Source organism: Eublepharis macularius, chromosome 7, assembly GCF_028583425.1.
Source record: "Eublepharis macularius isolate TG4126 chromosome 7, MPM_Emac_v1.0, whole genome shotgun sequence".
Taxonomy (NCBI): Eukaryota; Metazoa; Chordata; class Lepidosauria; order Squamata; family Eublepharidae; genus Eublepharis; species Eublepharis macularius.
The window spans coordinates 121,512,839-121,530,064 of record NC_072796.1 but is presented as its reverse complement, the minus strand read 5'-3'; positions in this window follow the sequence as shown (position 1 = coordinate 121,530,064).

Sequence of the window (17,226 nt, the reverse complement as noted above, 5' to 3'; positions counted from 1 at the left end):
AAGGAAACCAGGTTGGTCTGGCAAGATCTGTTAGGAACAAAACCATGCTGACTTCCCCGGATCACTGAGCGGTCCTTCAGATGCTTACAGATTGATCCCTTTAAAATCTGTTCTAATATCTTCCCAGCAACAGAAGTCAGACTGACCGGCCTGTAGTTTCCCGGGTCATCCTTCTTCCCTTTCTTAAAGATTGGGATAACATTCGCTCTTCTCCAATCTTGTGGCACATCCCCAGTCCTCCAGGAGGCCTTGAAGATGATGGACAGGGGTTCTGCAAGTTCTCTAGAAAGTTCTTTCAGCACTCTTGGGTGCACCCCATCCGGCCCAGGGGATTTGTATTCATCCAATGCAGCCAGATGCCTCTCCACAACCTCTCTGTCAATGTCAATTAGCCACTCAGGTGTCCTGCCACATTTTCTACTATCTCTAGATGTGCCTGAGTTCTTCAGGGAGAAAACAGAGGCAAAAAAGTCATTAAGCCTGTCTGCTTTTTCTCTGTCCTGCATCAGAGTTCCTCCATCTACTCCCAACAGCGGTCCAATTGCCTCTTTTACCTTGTGTTTGCTTCTCACATATCTGTAGAAGTTTTTCTTATTGTAGCGAGCCCTCCTGGCCAGACCCAGCTCGTACTGAGCTTTGGCCTCTCTGATGGCTGATCTGCAGTACCTAGTAACCCTCATATACTCCTCTTTAGAGGTCTGTCCTTCTCTCCATTTCCTGAACATTTCCTTTTTCTCTCTTAGTTTATTCTGGAGCTCTCTGTACATCCACATCGGTTTCTTGGAGCCCTTACCATGTTTCTGTCTTGCTGGGATAGTGAGGGATTGAGCTTGCAAAAGCTTGTGTTTGAGAAAGGCCCACCCTTCACTCACTCCTTTCCCTTCCAGTACACTCCCCCACGGAATGACTTTCATCAAGCCTCTGGGTTCATCGAAGTTGGCCCTACGAAAATCTAACCTACGAGTCTGGCTACAAACTTCCTTGGCTCCCCACAGCAACTGGAATTCAAGGAGGACATGGTCACTTCCCCCTAAGGTCCCCACCACATGCATCTCATCTACCAATTCTTCCCTGTTGGTTAATATCAAGTCTAGTATGGCCGAGCCCCTTGTAGCTTCCTCCACCTTTTGAAAAAGGAAGTTATCAGCCAGGCAGGTCAGGAAATTGCATGATTCATGACGCTTTGCTGAGCCTGTCTCCCAGCACACATCAGGGAAGTTGAAGTCACCCATAATTACAAGGTTCTGATGTCTGGATACTCTGCCAATCTGTTCAAAGAGGGCAGCATCCGTTTCTTCTCACTGGTCAGGTGGTCTGTAGCAGACTCCAACAACAATACCCTTTGTCCTTCCTCCCCTTATTTCTACCCATATGCTTTCCACCGGGCTGTCCACCCCATTCTCCATAACTTCTTGACAATCAAGCCCTCTCCTCACATACAACGCCACTCCACCTCCTCTTCTACTCTTCCGGTTTTTCTTGAACAACTCATACCCATCCACTAGCACATTCCAGTCATGGGAATCATCCCACCAAGTCTCAGTAATTCCTACTATATCGTAGCCCTCTGTTTGCAATAGAAGCTCAAGCTCTTCTTTCTTATTGCCCATACTTTGGGCATTGGTATGCATCTTCAGCATAAGAACTGCTTGATGTGAAAGCCTTACCTGAGACCTTGGGGAGCTGCTACCAGTCAGAGTTAGGGTTGCCAGGTGTCTGTTTTTATCCCAGACAGTCTGGGTTTTTTTTTTTTAGTGGACTGTCTGGGGGAAATGCAGCTAAAATACCAGACATACGAATTTCCAGGTTTTTTGTGCACTGGCATGCAGAAGCTGGTAGCAATGCCAGCAGGCCTTCCTGCACTGCTCCATGCTCCTCCATGCTTCTGGGCATGCCAGCGGAGTGGCCAGCTGACCCGCCCAGCCTCCTGCATTGCTTCCTCCTCCCCTTTGCCTCTGCTTCTAGCCTTCTGCATGCTAGGGAAGCGGTCAGATGGACAGCCCACTCATCCAGTCTTCTACACTCTAGGGAAGTGGCCTACTCACCTGGTTACTCACTTGGGCTTTTTCATGCCAGGGAAGCAGCTGGCCCACCTGCCCACTTGCCCAGTCTTCTGAGCAATGGGGAAGTGGCTTGTCCAGCTGCCCCACCCCGCAGCCTCCACATGCCAGCAATGTCACTTGTGACATCATCGTGCCGGGGTTGGACTCGGGACGGAGCATGTGGGCATGGACAAGAAGATATAGGTGAGTGCTGGGGGTCCCGTCCATTTTCTTTATAGAGGCCATCTGGCAACCCTAGTCAGAGTAGAGAATACTGACTTTGCTAGACCATTGGTCTGTCTCTGTATAAGACAGCTTAATGTACACTGAAATAGCCCCTGCCTTTTTGGTATCAGCTCAAGTATTATGCAATGGGCTTCCAGAGAATATGAGGAAGGCAGCTCTATTGCTATTGTTTTTCAGGGCTTATACTGGTGTCTCTAACCACAGGGCTTAATTTGAGTGGAATTCTATTGCTGAATCACTTTATTGGCCATTTGGATTTGAATTTTTGTTAAATGGCTGATTTCACTTTATGTAATTCATGTGTAACTGTAAACCACTTTCAACCTTGATGAAAGTGGGGTACATACTTTCAAGCAATTAATACAGCACAACTCTCTATAGCATGAATAAACAGAACCCTGATGAACTATGCAGATGAAAGGACAGATCTATGCAGACGGATCAGGATTTATTCTCAACAACAGAACCAATAGCAGAACCCCAATAGCAGAGATCACACTTAATTTTCTTTCATGCTCACTAAATATGCAACTTTTGGAGACACTGTAGTTGGGAAAACAAAGTCTGAATTCAAAATTCTCGCTGTCAGGAATCTGCAAGTCACAGCACTTTGCATTTCCAGATATGTAGAAACCATCCCTCCCACAATATCTGGGCATTCTGCTATTAAAAGAAGAATGCTTCAGAAAATTCTCAACTTCGGCAGTTCTAAAAACAGAGGCAAGACCTAGGAGGTGCAGGACTGAGTGAGTCCACATATTCCTTTTAAAATAGGTTGTGTGTGGACTGCTGTTTTTGCCACCTGTCTGAACTTCAGCTCACTTTTCCAGGTGGTTAGGAAACTCAGCACCAGCCACAACAACAAGAACTTCCATCCAGTCCCTCATTATGTGTCAGGTGCTTAGCTGTGGGGCTGGTTGGGCACAGCAGAGTAGTCCAAGTCAGGCCAGAGTTCAGGAAACTCCAGGCCAAGAGCCAAGTTAGGAGAACAAGAGGGAAGCACTGCAAGGGCCAAGCCAGAGGTTTTCCATGGGGCTCAGGGAGACAACCCAAGGTTTAGCAGAACACTGTCTGCATTACTTAAGGAGTCAGAATCCATGGTGAAGGCCAAGCACAAGGTTAAATACAGACCGGAGCCTGGACAGAGACACAGTGGATTCCTCACACTTCCAACAAATAGAAGGACTGAAAGGCCTAGCCCAGAGATAACAGCTTTATGTCTCCAAGGCAGCTCTCAATAGTCCCTCCAGATAGCAGATCTCTTTTGGTAGATATCAGCAGGCCTCACCTGAAGGCCTGAAGGACTTGTTGAGAGTGGTGCTGTGAGGCAGGAGAGACTGAGCCAGCAGTTCCCTCTGAATGGAGGCATCTCACAGAACACACTAATTGCAGTCCAGAAGGCTTAGCGTTCCAGGACTGAATGTTGTGCCTGAGAGCACAGAGTCAAGGTGAAGGGCAGTGGGAGAGCAGGTACGTGCTGTGCAGTGGCCCCTCTTCTGCTATGGCCCAGTCCTACCTCGTTGCCCCCAGAGAGGGCCAAAAACCATACAGCAAGCTGCCCTCACTGGTAACTGAGCTATGCAGTTGTGGGAATAAAGAGGGTGTGAGATGATCATTGTGGCCTGGCAAGCAGTAGGAGGTGGGAGGACAGGGACATGGGGGGGGCGGGGGGAACCATCAGACAACATTGTTACATCAATTCCAAGGGAAACCCAGAATTGACATCATACTACTCTAGGAATCACTGGAAACTCTATGGTAAAACTCTAGAGTGGCATGATGTCACTTTGAGGGTTTCCCCAAAGCAATGTAATACCATTGCGCCAATGGCAATTTTAAACTTTATTTTCTCCCACCAGCTGCCAAAGCACCAGCAGGCAAAGGGAGCTGGTAGCCAGAGATCTCTGCCACTGAGACATGCCCTCTCCTCAAACTGCTAACTCGTTCCCCTTCATCAGCCTCCAGTGTGAATTGAGGATAAATATTTCTCTCACACACAATGAGTGGAAATTCATGTTGCGAATTACCTGGGGGTTCTTAAGTGCAGGATTTTATGTGTGGTCCTCAGTTCATGTGCAAGCTGTCTCTTGCTGTGCCCACATGAATGCTGTTTTCACAGGAGCACCCTTTGTGTGATTGCATTTGCAAGTGAATGTGCATGCCACCACTGAGTCTCAGTTCTGTCTTCGCAGTGAGATCTCTCAGGTATGGACACCGTACTTTAGGCTCCTCTGACTTGCCAATTTGCATTTCCTTAAAGTGTGAGAAAGTGTCAAGATCTGCCAGGGCCAGATCAAGGGGGAGCAGAGGGTAGTCTGCCCCCAGCACCGCTGGGAAGGGGGCACCAGGAGCAGCTGCCAGCTACTGGGAGCACGTGGACGGCAGCACGGGCAGCCTCCCAGCCCCCCACGCTGTCTTTCGCCTGCCCCACAGGACAGGGGGCGGCTGGCTTGCCGCTTGCCCCCTGTCCTGCGGGGCAAGTAAAAGGCAGCACGGGGGGCTTCGAGGCTGCCCGCACCATTCACCTCCCCACAGGACAGGGGGCGGCCAGTCGCCCCCTGTCAAAAAGGGAGGCGAATGGTGCGGGTGGCTTCCCAGCCCTGCATGCTGCCTCCGCCGGCGCACCGCGCGGGTAGCACGCTCCACCCTGCATGGTGACGTCACAGAAGTGACATCACCACGCAGTGCCGGGAGCACATGCATGCTGTGAGCACATGCGAGGGGTCGGACTAGGGTTGCTCTGGGCACCGGCAACCCTAGATCCGGCCCTGAGATCTGCATTTCAATCAATGGAGGTGGGAGGTGGGGAAAACTGGGTATTTGGCAGCGGTAAACAGACTGGGATGCTTTTAGCACTTGAGAAGGAACTGATATTGAACACGTGAATGCATTCACGAGGAACGATTTGAAGTGTGATTCTGCGAGCAAGTGTATGGGAAGTTGGAGGTGGGACACATGAAACGAGGTTCACTCGAGTATCCTGAGGTAGTTTGTAATGTGTATTTCCATCCAACGATTCTTCCGCTTTTTGTGACTGTGGCTTCATATGGGCCCCCAGTTCTCTGTATGTCTGGCAAACATACCCAACGTAACCAATTCAATTGTATCACTGAGGTAGGGCTGTGTGTAAACTGGAGATTGAGAGGCAGGAACAATAGAAATCAGTGCTCACCAAATGGCTGCATTGAGAATCTGACTCAAAACTTTTAAGAACCTTCTGTGGAGAGCATCTGTTGTTCAAATGTTAGGTTAAGGATTAAACGACAGCTTTCTGCAGTAGCAGAAATGGGAGAGGCCCAGAGTCTTCATGTGTGCTTTTGAGCAACCACAGGTAAATATTTATGTTGTGCGGCATCTATGCGTATCATATGGCTTTGTCAGCATGCATGGTGTGGGTGGACAAGAGCTGATGGATGTGCCTGTTGGATCTCTGTTAGCTCTCTTGTCTTGGGCTTTTGCATTACTTGAATCCAATCTTCTGTTAGGCAAATGCCGTGGTAATGCTGGCAATTCACACAGGAAGCACGGCAAGCAGCCAATACCAACACAGGTCAAAGAAAGGGAACGCAAGAGCATGACAGGGAAAGAGAGTAAAGCCGCTCTTCTCATTCTCAGGGTGCCTTCGCTGCTTTGCTTTCCTGTCCTTGGGTTGCCTTTCCTTTACAGAAAGGGTGACTGCTCTGGGGACTGGATTTAGCCCATGAGGCAATCCAATTCCTATCTGGATTCTGGTGTCTGTGGCAAATACTAATCACACTGTGATTAAAAGGCTGCCCACACTTCTACTCATAAAGGAAACAAGAGTTGTTTTCAAAAGGGTGTGTTTCTAATGGGGAATTTTCAAATTTAAAACTGCATCTGTGTTTGTGTGTGGGGTGGTGGTGGTGGTTCTACATATTGTCCCAATGCGCATTGTAACATTTTACTGCCAGAGTCCAGTAGTACCTATAAGACTAACAAAATCTGTGGTCAGGTATGAGCTTTCATGAGTCACAGCTTTCTTCTTCAGATACCTTCTTCTTCAGATACTTTGTTAAATAAGATACCTGAAGAAGAGGAAGAAATGAGCCTGTGACTCACGAAAGCTCATACCTGATCACAGAGGAAGCGAACCTCTAAAAACCGGGGCTGGGAAGAAACATCCGGGGAAGGCTTTGGTGTTACTGCCCTGTTTGTTGACTCTTCAAGGCAACTGGCTTGCCACTGTGGAGACAGGATACTGGACTAGACAAACCACTGGTCTGATCTCAGCAGGGCTCCTCTTATATGTTCTTATCCAGTATTTCAGCTTATTTTGTATTTGGCGAAAAGCATTACACTCTTCCTACAGCTAGTGGAGTCAGCTCTCTCAGTTCCTTTCTACTATAAGACTAATAAAGTTTGTGGTGGGTATGAGCTTTCGTGAGATATCTGAAGTATCTGAAGAAGTGAGCTGCGGCTCAAAAAAGCTCATACCCTAACCCTACCACAAGTTTTGTTAGTCTTAGGGCCAAGCTACACATGACGAATGACACTTGAACAGCAAGTGGATTGAGTGGAGGGCAAGTGAACAGGGAGAAATACACTTGCCGTTCAAGTGTCATTCGTCATGTGTAGCTTGGCCCTTATAGGTGCTATTGGACTCTTGCTCTTTTCTACTGCTACAGACTAACATGGCTACCCATCTTGATTTTACTGTCAGTCGGTGCTGATTTTTATCATACACACTTGATGATTCCATGAATGGGCAGGATTGTCTGTCAAATATTTTTTGGGTCCACAGATCTACTTTTCAGCCACCCCACTTGCTGTATGTCACTTTGCTAGCTGATTCAGAATGCCAGCCCCAAGTTAATCTTTCCCTCCCATCTCAGTCGTCTCCTTTCAGACCTCGCTCAGACTCCCTGTCAACATTTGAAACAAGTTTGAAGCTTCTAGTCCTCATTTTTAAACTGCTCTTTTCTTTGATTGTGATCATGTCTACTCCATTATCATGCTATTGTCTGTTCTCTACAGAAGCCTATCCAATAGTCTGTGCCTTTCTTGCTATTCTCAGCCCCTGTATATTTTCATCCCTTTCTATGCTGGGAATTCCATTATTCTCTGCTCCTACACAACATATGGAATTGGTATAATTGGAAATAGTTACATTACAGAGGTGGGAGCAGGCTAAACATCTGATGTGTTTGGTGTCCAACTGGCTAGACAGTGAGCAGTCGTGCACACGTGGATTCAAAGAATACATTGTTAGACTGGCATTTGAGCGTCCTATGTAAACCTATTGTGTACATTCTAATGCTCATTTGAAAAATAACACAATACGAGATTTTAATCTAAAGCAGTTTATGATGTTCAGTTCAGTGTTTACGACAGCGACAAATAATATTGGTGCTGGATAAGCAACCTATTTCTTCTGGCCCTGTCTATTTAAATTCTTAGCCTGATAATGTAGGTGGCAGATGGTCACAATAATCCAGTTCTCCTACTGATGTGCTAAAGGGTATCTTAGGTCTTTGTTAAATAAGCCATTTAACATCTAAATGATTTGATAGATATGCAGCTATGCCCCGATAATTCCTGGGTTCTGAGAATGGTAGAAGATGCTTAGGTGCTGTGCAGATTGGTGAAACGTTGTGAATGGTGATAGGTTTGCTACATGTAGAGATCTGGGGGCTGATGAACAAAGTGGGTGGGATGTGCTCTGTAAATAGATGGTGACGAAAACAGGGAAGAGAGATCTGTGACATTTACTGGACTGAGTGACCAGGTGGTGGAAAAAGTAAGGGGTGGCCAGATATGCTGGGTCTGTGCCAGGTTGTGTAGAGGCAGGTGATGTAAGAACCAGGGTGGTGTAATGATTTGAGTGGGAGGCCCAGATTTGAATTTCTACTCTTCCACGGAAGCTTGTTGGGTGACCTTCTAGGGTTGCCAGCTCCGGATTGTGAAGTACCTGGAGATTTTGAGGTGGAGCCTGGAGAGGGCAGGGTTTAAGTGGGAAGGGACCTCACTGAGGTATAATAGCATAGAGTCCACTCTCCAAAACAGCCACTTTACTAGGGAAACTGAGCAGAACCACAAGTGACAAAAGGCATAGGTTGGAGACTTGTCAGCTTCCCTCAAGTTTTGATGGGAAATGTAGGCAGCTTGGCAGAATGTTGGACAAGTGACAGTTGAAAAGTCCATTGGACAGCAGTCAGAGAGCCAAGCTTCAAGACTAGGATGCCTACATTTCCCATCAAAACTTGAGGGAAGCTGACAAGTGTCCAATCTGTGCCTTTTGCCACTTGTGGTTCTGCTCTCTGTGGCCTGGAGATGAGTTGTAATTCTGGGAGATCCCCAGCAACCACCTGGAGGTTGGCAACCTTACTTGGGTCAATCACAACCATTCAGCCTAACCTATCCCACAAGGTTGTTGTAAAGATACAATGAAGGAGAGGAGGATCCTCATAGGAGAGAAAGGTGGGGTATAAACACAGGAAATAACAGTACCTATCTGGGACTGACATGATTAAGGGAGGGCCTCCTTCTCATCTCCTTGTTAGTTAGGTACTGTGTTCACGTTCTTCCACGCACTATTTGCCTCTGTGTCACTGTGAAGGTTAGGATAGTCATTGATTGCCTCTTTTACCAGACTCCCTACAGCAGTGCAGGATCCCAGCACATTATGCCTGATTTCTACTGTGTATATAGGAAGGGAGTTTAAGAATAGCAATTAAGTATGGGGATGCAGACAGGTAGAACTTTTTGAAAGTATCAGTTTGGTGGTACAAGGAACATCCTCTTTGCAGAGCCACCTTAGTGCATGTTCTCTGGAGTCTAATGAATTGCAGGGCATAATACTTCTGGTGAATATACTAGAACAGATTGCAAGTTAATATAAGGTAGGAGAATTTCAGTAGCAGTAGAACCAGAGAAGTTAGTCGTGTTAGTCTATGGTTGCAAAATAGTAAAGAGTCCAGTAGCAACTTTAAGACTAACCAACTTTATTGTAGTGTAAGCTTTCGAGAACCACAGCTCTCTTTGTCAGATGCATCTGATGAAGAGAGCTGTGATTCTCGAAAGCTTATGCTACAGTAGCAGTAGAAGTATGTGCAGCAAAGGGACTGTACATACCGGTAAATGACCGGTTAAACCAGCAAGAGGTAGGGAGTGAGCTGTGGATCTCAACAGGAGACAGCTGCATATACAAAGACTGCTTATGAATCAAAAAAGTGGTTCATTCCACTTTTGGATTGGATGGGATACTCGAGAGTTTATGATAAGGGGAATGCATGTGCAAATTTTAGCATTTTGTAATGGGTACCAAAATGGCAAAGACGAGCCCTGCTTGCAGGATCCACAATGTTGGTGACATTAGAACGAAACACAGAAACAGTGGTGAGCATTTGGTAAAATCTAATTCTTGAACATACTCAATGACTTAAATTTCTAAGGGAAAAGATATGAGTGGATATGAACCTCAGAACCACTCAAGGAGCAACATGGTTAACAAAAAACCTATTATTATACCCTAGAAAGAATTTGTGCTCCCTATGAACCAAACCCAGGAAAGAATACATATGGACTTCACAGGGGGACAGCAACCCGGAGCTCCAGAGCTACTGTATAAAAGGCCTTACTCCGGGTAGACGACAACCTTACATGTCTTAACAGAAAAAGAAGCCCTAGTAGATCTTAAGGCTTTAAGAGACTCATACTCAGGGCTTTTTTTCTAGGAAAAGAGGTGGTGGAACTCAGTGGGCTGCCCTTGGAGAAAACGGTCACATGGCTGGTGGCCACGCCCCCTGATCTCCAGACAGAGGGGAGTTGAGATTGCTCTCCACGCTGCCGAGTGGTGCAGAGGGCAATCTAAAGGCAATCAGGGGATGCGGCCACCAGCCATGTGACCATTTTCAAGAGGTTCCGGAACATCATTCCACCGCGTTCCAGCTGAAAAAAAAGCCCTGCTCATACTGAAGAGTGTTCAAAAGCCTCCCTCAACTATATTTCCTCATCTGCAACATAGACCTCTTCAGGGATTTGGATTTTTGCCTTTCATTATTCCCAGTTCATAAGTACTTGATGGATCACATGGAGAAATACCTGTAGCTGCCTTACACTGATTACACTGTTTGGTCCATCCAGGTCAGAATTGTCTACTGAGACTGACAGCGGCTCTCCAGGTCCAGGCAGAGGTCTTTCACATCACCTCCTATTCGTTCCTTTTTACTGGAGATCGAACCTGGGACCTTCTGCAGGCTAAGCAGATGCTCAGCATTCGAGCCGGAGCTTCTCTCTTGGCATCCCTACTTAATTGTAAGGTTGCCAAGTTGCCGCCTGGTACCCCTAAGAGCTTTGCGGGTGGGGCAACAGGCGGTTGTGATGTTGCACTATGTACTGATGTCCTGTCTGGGTGAAAACCCAGAGGTGACATCAGTGTATCAGCTGATGCTGTAGAAAATAAATAATATTACCATGAAGTTTCTACAACATCAGCTGACATCTGTCGTCACATGTGGGGTTTTGCCCAGATGTGACATCACTAGCTAGCATGATATCATGTCTACCCCCTTCAGTTTCTCCTGCTAGCCTGAGTGTGAGGCTGGAGGGAGGCACCAACAAGAGAATGCCTGCCTGAAGCTGAACTAATATATTTTTCTGTCTATATAGTGACATATTTTTCCTAGACACACAGTGGGAAGTGCATGAAGATTCTCTATCACCCCACCATTTTTTGCTATGCTACACAAAATATACACAACTTGGGAATGCCCAGCCAGTTGTAGGTTTGCAGCACATATTCTGAGATGTATGAACAAGCTGCACACAGTGTGAAGTACTACTGTCTACAAGGGCTGCACCATTAGATTCGGTAATCATGTAGCTCAGTTCTAATTTTGCAGCTCAGTTTAGGAGGGGTTCAGGCTTCCTTGGGCAACAGCCCGAAGCTAGAACTGCTCACAATTTGATGACTGTCTCCAAGAATGCTTTTGGAAAATGTAACTATACGAGATACCTGTTGCAGGTTTTGTATGGTTCAAAGCACCTGCATAACTTTGGGTTCCAAAAAAAAAAAAAAACAACCCTCCAAATGCTAGTATGGTACTTCATTGACATCATATTTTTAATAGGCACAGATGTATTTGCTTTATTATGTTGCTACTTTCTTTATCCCCCATCCTTAAAACTGGCAAGAGTGGAAAGATCACGGTGCATTTAACTAATGCATGTAGCATACATCTATTTTTTAACGGTAGTGACTGTGTATTGTATGCCAGATAATGTATGTTGACAGAAGACATTATTGTTACAATGGAGGGTGTGCTTTTAAAGCAAGGTGAAACACATGCGTTTGAAAGATGTTTCCTTTTTTCTGAACTTCAACTTAGACCTCACACCACAAGCTATGTAAATAAATCTTGGCTACAGTGGAATCAGACAGCTTGGAGGCGGCTGCTTTGCCTCTTTGCATTGCCTAGTGCAGAAAGAGCAGAGCACAGCAAGCGGCCTTTCGCGAAAACATATTTACAAGAAATAAAATGAAGTGACAGTCTGGCATGGATTGAATGTTCTCGGCCTCCCCTCCTTACTTATGGCTGGGTGGTATTTGGATAGCTGGACTCTTTGGAGCAATGCAGCTAGAGTGGGATTCCAGCATGCTTAGAGGGTTGCCTCAGCATGCGGAACATACTGCCTTTGGCCAGCCCCACCTGCTGAGCAGGGGTTAAGGGTAACAGAAAGGCAAGCGGATAGACAAGGAAAATGTACTCACATGAGCATGAATTAGCATAAGCTTCAGTGAAATGCCAGACTTGTGAGAAGTAGCCCCAGGACATGAAGCCACAAAGTGGTCGGAGACTCGGAGTTAACTTGCTCTGGTTTCAGATTTTCCCATTGTGATTTTGGTACTTGGACACCATCCTGGAAACAGTCCACACAGTGCCTATACAAAGAGAACCAGCTGGGGTGGTATACCAGACTTTGTGATGGTGAAGCATCAAACCAGGACAAATCTGGTTTAACAGTGCTGTCCTCCTAGCGTTGTTACACTCTTCCAAATCCCTTGACTTCTGTGAACTTAGATGTGTGTAGCTCTGCTTAGGCACTGCAACTCTCACTTCTGCTATGGACACAAACAAAACCCTGTATTTCAGCCTCGGCACTTCTTTCCTTCCCAAAGTATGAGAATTATAATCCTGATCTACCTTACATGGATATTGCAAGGATTACATATGCAAAAATCCTTCAACACTTAGAAATGCTATGAAAGTTCTCTGTTTTATTATCGCTTTGTTGTCTATGCAGCATTTGTCTATATTGATCCTTTTGAGAATATTGGCAGTAGTATTATTTGTTCTAGTTGGAAAGGGTGGCTATAGTATTTAGAATCTAGATGGGTGACCAACCTGATCGATCTAAATATAACTTAGCTGGCAAAGAAGAAGTGCTTCTTTGAGAAATGCATGTCTCTGAGCTCCTGTACCTAAGTCTATAATTCATGTGCAGCTTAGCTAACATATTTGTAACTAAGACAATGGGTCACAGCTTGCTTAAACTAGCATATCACCATTTGCGCAATCTACACAAGAAGACCACAATCCAGAAAACCAAAGGTAAATAGCACAAAAAGACCATGATCCAGAAAACCAAAGGTAATTCTAGTAGATCAGTGGTCTCCAACCTTTCCAGACCCAGGACCTGCTAAGCATGGAACCCACTGAGTTGCAAGCATGTGACAGGAAGACATATGATGTCAGAGTCATATGACAGGAAGAGGGAACAGTTATGACCTCAAAGTGTTCAAGTTTAGGACTGTGAGGAGCAGTCCAAGAGAGTCAGAGTTGGGAAATGCAATCTGAGTACCTTGGTGAGGAGCACTCAAAGACAGAGCCATGGGAGAATCCCCTCCACCTCAAAGTGCTGCTCCTCTGAACATGCATGGACAGAGATGCAAGGGGCTTGGCACTCTTAATCCCTATGTGTGTACATTAGCAGCACATCTTCCAAAGAGCAGAAAAAACTAATGGCATACAGTCTACCTGATGGATTCCAACTCATGGGCTAAAGACCTTTGTAGTTGAGCATGTACATGAGAATTATCTGCTCTTTCAGGTCATAGGAAAGGGAATGTTTTCACCCTTTTGAAGTAGGCTTAAGGGCACAGATATTAATTTGCTGTAGTGTCTATCGATATGGGGCCAGGAGTGGTAGGGTTTTTTTAATTAAAAGAAAGAGCATGCTATCAGGTGCATGATGTAACTGTGTGATGAAATGAACGTATGTTTTACAAAGCTTTTGGCCAAATTTAGAATTGCCAACTTGTTTTCCTGGGCCTGCTCTTGGGCCTTTTATGACAGCCTAACATACACAGATTAAACAGATGCAACTTAGTTTAATTTCTTCATGTTACACTGCTGTTAAAGCTACAGAAGTCCTACCTACCAAAAAACTTGGAAGCTTATCTTATTAAAACAGAATTGAGTGAAAACATTAACTTTCCCCCTAATTACCAGGAAATTATGGTCATTTTTAATGTGAGATGAACAATCTTAAACCGTTTTTTATTATTTCCTTTAGACAGACTTTGCAAGTTTTCCTGGGATGGCAGCTGGAGATAATCAGAACGACCTCTCCCCATGATGCATTGTGAGAGAATTTGCCACGTACTAACTAAGGCTCCAGTCCTGTGCATAGTTAGAAGGGCATGACTCCCACTGAAAACAATGAGATTTGCTCACGCGTAACTGAGTGCATCACTGAAAACGAAACAAAATTGAAAAGCTGCTGTGCTTCATCGTTGATGTAAAGTGTTAATGAGGCTGAATTAGTCTTCCTTGTAATTTTGGAGTCGGTTTTTCGCTTGTGGAAAAAGTTACTGATTAACAGCCTTGGCGGAGAAGTTTCTGTTTATTCCAGAACATGTGTGCAGTTTGGGAAGAGACAGCCCTCCATGATTGCCCCACCCCAAATAGATTTCAGCATCTGTCAACCATGATAATGTTACCTATGAGCAGGAGTAAATCATCTTGGCCTTTAAATCCTTGATTACTGTCCTGAGAGAAGCTACAAGAAAATGGTAGAGTAGGTCAACCTACCTTATCTATCTCATGTGTTGATTACTTCAAATTCTATTCTGGATAGATCGTTGTTAAGACAGGATAGCCCAGAAAAACCATGGCATGTATCTAACCATGCAATTCCTCTGACATAGCAGCATTTCTGTGGAAAAGACTGGCAGACCACCAATTCTCCCCTCCCTCTGCAGATCTCTTACTGAGCTCCCTATGGTATTCCTGGGGTTCTACACCAAGACACAAAGTATTCTTGGTGGATATGGAATTATCTCATTTTGGGGGAGTGGCTCAGCGGACTGCAGCAGTGGCAGGAGTGGGAAAGGCCCACTCTGCAACATCTATGTATCATTGGATACACATTAACGACTCCATTTTCCAGTAAGTACCCTGCAAGCAAGCCATGGGGGACATCGCATCATGACGTTTTCTTGATAGACTTTTTGTTACAGGATGGTTTGCCATTGCCTTCTCCAGTCATCTACACTTTACCCCCAGGAAACTGGGTACTCATTTTACCGACCTCGGAAGGATGGAAGGCTGAGTCAGCCTTGAGTTGGCTACCTTAACCCGGCTTCCGCCAGGATCGAACTTAGGTTGTGAGCAGAGCTTGGGCTGCAGTACTGCAGCTTACCACTCTGCACCACGAGGATCCTCTACAAAGGGGAATATTAAAACAGGGATCATGAAATACCTTAACCTCCTACTATTTCAGTGTCTTTCATTGATTATTACTGTAAGAGTCCAGAGTCTTATTTTTTTATACCTATGTTACACTTTAGAGTGCGTAACAACTGATCTCACCAGGGCCAGCTCCGATCTTCTCCCTGACAGATCTCCTAACAGATCTCCAGTTGTCAAGTTGGAGGCAAGAGGAACAAGGAGTGATGACTTAGCAGCCCTGGTCCACCATTCACCACTCCATTTTCATAGTCCCTCCAATAAAACTAGTTGCTGAACAGCATTTTATTGCCAAATTCTGAAACCACAAACAGTTTTGCATTAGACTCTACCACCTCATCCTGAGAAAGGTTCAAAAGAATTCACCAACAAGAAGATAATCCCAAAGGCCAAATTCACCAACGGTTTCTGTAGAAAGAGGTTGGGGAATCCACTGCTTAGATTTATTTTATATGTCACCAATGAGTTCAGGATTGCACATATGGAATTATCTCATTATGCCTTCACAACAACACTACGAGTAAGGTGAGGCTAAGTATTTCATGAGCTTCAAGGCTGAACAGAGATTTGAATCCAGGTTTTAAGTCCAATATTCCATAAAACAGACACTATTGAGCCAAAGCTGTATAAAATGTATACAAACACAATCCCTCAGGTTGATGTCAATTCACCTTAACCTATGTTGTACCTTACTAAAAAGTAACCTAAGATACGCTTCAGCTACATGCACATTGCTAAAACAACTCCACAAAGCCAACAAAGTCATGTCCATATGAAAGTATCTTCTGCCCAAAATAATCAGAATTAGGATTTATTTATATGAAATATTAGAGTAAAACAGGCCCAAATATGAGGTGTATCCTTCCATGCTGCTCTCCTAAAGGTGGTGCCGTCCATTAGCACAAGGTACCATCTGTGGATGCCAAGGGCTCTGCCAGCAGCAGAATTAGTATAGCAACAACGCCCACGTATAAGCCTAACAAACAACTCCAATAGTTCATTTATTTACACATTCTTTTATACACAAATCACACAGGTAAAAACTACTGTGTGAATGGATTTGTGAATAAGCACTTATGAAAAAGATCTATGAGGGATTCACTGTGTACTCTTTGAAATGGGTCACATAAGGATCTAGATAACCTGTCGGAGGACCATACCATTTCCTATTGGACTCTACTTTATACAGCCATTTGGAATTAACATACAACAAGGATTGTCTCCATTTTTTATTGTAATCTTCACTCACCAGCTGGACTTTTGCTATTTGGGACCTGTAATTAGAGATTATGCTGGGTTGTTACTATGCATTTGCACTTTATGTATTATATGTGCAATGAATTTGTATAGCATTTTGTAGCACCAGCACTTTATTATCTTATGGTACCTGTTTTTAGCAATTGTGTTAATGGTTTTCCATGTATAAGGTGAAGAATTATATGCATAAGTAGTTTTTCACTGTGTGATTTGTGTATAAATGAATGTGTAAATAAATGAACTACTGGAGTTGTTAGTTAGGCATATATGTGGTTGTTGTTGCTATATAGATTTTAATACCACTGTGTTACTCTCCCTTGCTATCAGCAGAATTATAACACATCCTTAGAACACTTACGTTGCTTGATTTCTCTCGATTTCATGATTTGGCACTTAGCAACTCAATGCGTGAAATGACTCTGCTGAAAAATATCGTGTTTATCATGATTTGGGGTGATATGAAAGTACTCTCTGTGATGCTAGACCTGTTACCTCCAAGGGTTAAGAACAAAAGAGTCTTGCAGGATCAGACCAATTGTACCTCCAGATCAACTTCCCATTTTCTACCGTGATGGGAAAGAAAAGATCCAGAGGAGTTAGCCGTGTTAGTCTGTTGTCGCAAAATAGTAAAGAGTCCAGTAGCATCTTTAAGACTAACCAACTTTTTGTAGCATAAGCTTATGGTACAATAAAGTTGGTTAGTCTTAAACATGCTATGTGAAAGAAAAGAGACATCCTTTTACTACGCAGGGAGAGAAAAATCAAATGTACGAAATACCAGAGACCGAAATAAAAAAGATATGTTTTGATAATATGGATATTTTAAAACATCAAATGAGCAATGCAAAATTTTCAGAGCAGCTCACAAAAATAATTACAGCATTAACATACACACATAGAGAAACAATGGCAATAAAATCCACAAATACAATATTAAAGTAGAGCAGAAAATAATAAAAAGAAAAAGAAAT